Source organism: Agrilus planipennis, unplaced genomic scaffold (assembly GCF_000699045.2).
Source record: "Agrilus planipennis isolate EAB-ADULT unplaced genomic scaffold, Apla_2.0 scaffold79, whole genome shotgun sequence".
In the NCBI taxonomy this organism is placed as follows: Eukaryota; Metazoa; Arthropoda; class Insecta; order Coleoptera; family Buprestidae; genus Agrilus; species Agrilus planipennis.
This window is the reverse complement of record NW_020442428.1, coordinates 1,050,650-1,055,622: the sequence shown is the minus strand read 5'-3', so window position 1 is coordinate 1,055,622 and position 4,973 is coordinate 1,050,650.

The following is a 4,973-nucleotide window of genomic DNA, read 5'->3' as shown; positions in this document are numbered from 1 at the left end:
AAGTCTCATGAGAGATTAAAATAAATTGAGGTCTTGAAGTTTTTAACTCGGGGAGATTTGTGTGCATTATTATACGCATGACGGCAGCATGTCTACAAACATTAGGTATTGTTAAACGATTTACCAACGTAACGTAAGGACTTTAATTATTTAGGTACGTACCTACAATAGGTTCTGTAGAACTAAACTGTCAGCAGTTATTTCATAATAACTAAAACTCTAAATTTACTTAAAACTGAAAGAAACGTTTTACAATATTTTAAATTATGTATTCACATTCAAGTCGACAATCACAGAATCCAGCTCTGACGTGTTTGAGTTTGAGCCCTCAAATGTGGTATGTTTTGGGGGGTATGTTGGTATGAGGTCACGCTAGGCACTATGTCTTCCGATATTTCAATATTTCAGTATTGTCTTCCAATATTTCAATAAGTTTCCATCGAAAGAAACTGCGGCTTTTACTTAGTTGGTTTTTGCAGAATTTTAGGAGAGAACGGGCTATTAAGAGGATTGAATATTTATTAAATAACCCTAGATAAGGTTATATTGTTTTTCATTGATTATCAAGCTATAAGTCAATAAGAAATAGGGAGGTCGGATGCGTTATTATCAGGCATGAATGTTAAGAGTTATTAGAGACATATTAGAAGCAGAAAAAGGAGTTAAGAGAAGTAGAGGTAACCCTTCATTGAAGTACTATTCACAAGTAATTAAAGCTTTGGAATATTCTAGTTTTAAGGATATGCAAAGATTAGTTCAGCATAGGAAAGGGTGGAGATACGTGTCAAGTAACCTTACCTGACGAACCGATGACGATGATGATAATGATCCAGTTGCTCTAAAAAAATATGTTCTTTTTTTTATAACAACCATTAATATGTTTTTAGAAAACGCGGACACGAGGACTTCGAGTCCTTCGCTGCGGTTGAATTGAGATTTCAGTCTATTGGAGAAATGTCGGAATATCGAGCACTATTTCACATAAAACGTCTAGGAACCCTAAAACCCGTCTCGACATCCAAGGTGTCATCCCTAGTCTAACATCAGTCTCAATTATTTAATTTATAAATTATCTTTTTCATTAAAAGGCCTCAATGGATTATTCTGTTTTGTTTCAGTGCAGGGGGTTTTCGACCGTTACAACTCGACAGCAGTACGACGTCCAGAACAACACCCCCTTTGTTCTTCCCACCCCATCTGGCGTCTCATATAACGTCTCAGTTCTCACCACCGCTGTTTCCAGCACTAAAAGGTAAGGTTTTTGACAAAGAGAAAAATTACGAAGAACGATCAAGCAATTTGCAGCAGGCTTTTCTTCATTGTTATTTCACTTTAATGTTTTGAAAGAAGTGAAACGTGTCAATTTGATTCACGAAGACATTTCTGAACGCACCCCAGCATATGCATTTCATACACTTATACATTTGAAAACATGAAAAATCCTCAACTTTTTTGTCTATTATCATAAGGTCGTCAGTCCTAAGACTGGTTGGACACGCACCTCCACTTATTTGTATCCTGAGCTAATCTTCGCATTTCCCTAAAACTAGAACATCCCACATTCTTAACCATTTGCGAATAGTAATCTAATCTACTCCTGTTTCTGCCTCTAATATGTCTCTGACTAGACCTTCATGCCTAAGAAGGTGTCCTACCAACCTATCTCATCTATTTCTTATTGACTTCCATAGACTCCTCTGTTCTCCTATTCTTTCTAATACCTCTTCATTGCTAACCTTCTCTATCCACGGTATCCTCAACATTCGCTTGTAACACCACATTTCGAATGCTTCTAACCTTTTCTTTTCCGTCGTGCTCACCGTCCATGTTTCGCACCCGTACAGTGCCGTGCTCCAAACATACTCCTTTAAAACTCTTTTTCGAACCTCTGAATTAACCATTCGCGAGCATAAAAGTGACTTATTTTTATTGAAGACGACTCGACCCTGCGCTATCCTTTACATTATATCCCTACTACTCCTTCCGTCCTGACTTATCTGACTTCCTAGATACCTAAAACCGGTCATTTCTTCTAATTTTTCGTCTCCTATCTATCACACCACTAGTTTTGTTTTACTTTTATTTATTTTCATACAGTAGTGTTTTGTTAATAATTATTGTTAAATCATAAGTAAAGGTAGCTAATTATTTGTCACATGAATAGTTTACTTTAATCGAGGACGAAAAGCATACCAATTTTTCCGTCGTCATGCGATTTTATCGTAAAACATTTTCCGCGTGCTATTTTCTCTTACGATATGTTACCGTTAGCGATAAAAATCTTCGAGAACGATTCAACATCGAACGTTATTACGTATCTGTATATTCAGTCGATTTTCAATCCACTTACCCACGGCCTGTTTCTTTATCGCCTTACTACGCGTACTCTTTTACACCTGGGATCGCTAAATTTGTTGATTTTAAACTTTAAATCGGATAACTTGCGGCATCTCCTAATAACTTTTGCCTAACTCGATTTTGCAAGTAACTTTTTATTAGTTTATCGATTTCCGTTCAAAGCCATGTATATACCCGTCGGAAACTTTGCCATTGGCACAATGAATAACTTTCGCTTTTTATCGTCATTTACAATTTACACCAGAGACATATTTCGTACTTTCGTACTCGAAATTTAACTCACATTTTAAGTCTCTTTTAATGATTATACACTTACGATAATTAATTTAAGGGTTACTTGATCGGTAGGAATTACTTAATGATGTTATGACCACAGTGTAAAGATCTAACATAAAATGTCGGCGTTTTTTCCAAGCGGTCATAAATCAATTTTATGTGCGCTGAACTGCTATATGTGAAGACGGTTCAATAGTTTTGCCAAAGGGTATAGATACTGAATATATTTCTACTGCAGTTTCATAATGACACTGTAACAGGACAGCTCCTGCTCAATGGGAAACTCGTAAAAGCGTGATGAAGCATCAGCAGGAGGTGGATGTATAGGCATGAATTAAATCTACTGTACAGAATATCTTTGTAATTTGTCAAAACTTTAGTAAGACTTTCCAAAAACTTTTTTCAAATAAATACTTTTTTACTATTTAATTTTATACATTCACTTTAGTATAAAATATTTTTAAGAAAACCTTGCAAGCATATTCTTTAAATTATGTATTCACATTCAAGTCGACAATCACAGAATCCAGCTCTGACGTGTTTGAGTTTGAGCCCTCAAATGTGGTATGTTTTGGGGGGTATGTTGGTATGAGGTCACGCTAGGCACTATGTCTTCCGATATTTCAATATTTCAGTATTGTCTTCCAATATTTCAATAAGTTTCCATCGAAAGAAACTGCGGCTTTTACTTAGTTGGTTTTTGCAGAATTTTAGGAGAGAACGGGCTATTAAGAGGATTGAATATTTATTAAATAACCCTAGATAAGGTTATATTGTTTTTCATTGATTATCAAGCTATAAGTCAATAAGAAATAGGGAGGTCGGATGCGTTATTATCAGGCATGAATGTTAAGAGTTATTAGAGACATATTAGAAGCAGAAAAAGGAGTTAAGAGAAGTAGAGGTAACCCTTCATTGAAGTACTATTCACAAGTAATTAAAGCTTTGGAATATTCTAGTTTTAAGGATATGCAAAGATTAGTTCAGCATAGGAAAGGGTGGAGATACGTGTCAAGTAACCTTACCTGACGAACCGATGACGATGATGATAATGATCCAGTTGCTCTAAAAAAATATGTTCTTTTTTTTATAACAACCATTAATATGTTTTTAGAAAACGCGNTTCTTTAGTTCAGTAACAAATAATTCTTCTATATTTACCTTTTTCACCTGTTTTAATTGGAGAAAAGACACTGATGCCAAAACAGTTTGTTTACCGTGAAAGATCAGAGCCAAAATAGGGTTGCAAATAATTTTATTGATGTAAAATCAACATCATCATTTATATCAAAATAATTACACCACAATTTTGTTTCCGATCTTTTATACATTGTAAAAAGAGAAAAAAATGGAATCCATAGATACTTTAGCTTTGGGTTCATCTAATCAGTGAAGTTTTTCGAATCGTTTTCTAAGAATTTTGGACTATACACATTTATTAGCACACCACAACGTCTTGTAGTTTTCAGTTTTATACAGCTGTCGTATATGAATTCGATATTGTTTTGCGGGCTATTTTTTCGTAATTCATAGAATTTCGTAGTTCCTTGCTAAAGGTACGATGTGGTGATATGGCAGGTGTTGATATCAATTTGGAACTTCAAAATTCCATGGACTAGGACATTGAACCCGGAAAACAATATCAATCCAGTATTTCCATCTCCAAGGAGTTTAGATTTTTTTTGGCTCTTCATTTAAAGAATTAGAAGGTATTCATGGAATGTCTCTTTGCCCCTTTATAACCTTTTAATACCTTCAATAGCAAATGTGAGCAACTTTGATTCATCATTTTTAGTGTCCGACCGAAACTGGTTTTTACGACCGAAACCGAAACCGAATTTCGGCAACGGTCTCGGTTTCGGCCGAAACCGAAACAGAAACCGTAACCGAAACTTCCTAATAAGGATCATGTTTTGAGACAAAAATAAAAAAAACGTTATTATAATCAGTCAGTTTTATTTTTTTATCTTTAAATCACATAGCTCTGCAGTCTTTGACATTTTTACTTATTGATAATCAAATCAAAATATAACAAAAACATAACAATCCCTCATTTAAGGAAATACTTTAATTGCGCCTTAAAAATACTTAAAATAGGTAAGATGTTTATTTGAGTAAGTACAGTAGACTAGACTCATTTTTCTTTTGAAGATTATTCATGCTTTTTTTTATATAATATAAAACATAAAATTACTTTTGTTATTGTTCGCTCGGATGGAATTTAACGCGCCGAACATGACCGAGCAGAGCGCGAGAACTCCCGAACGCAGTTTCGGTTTCGGTCGTAGTTTCGGCAGGTTTGCCGCCGAAACCGAAACTAAACCGAAACTCGTTTTTTT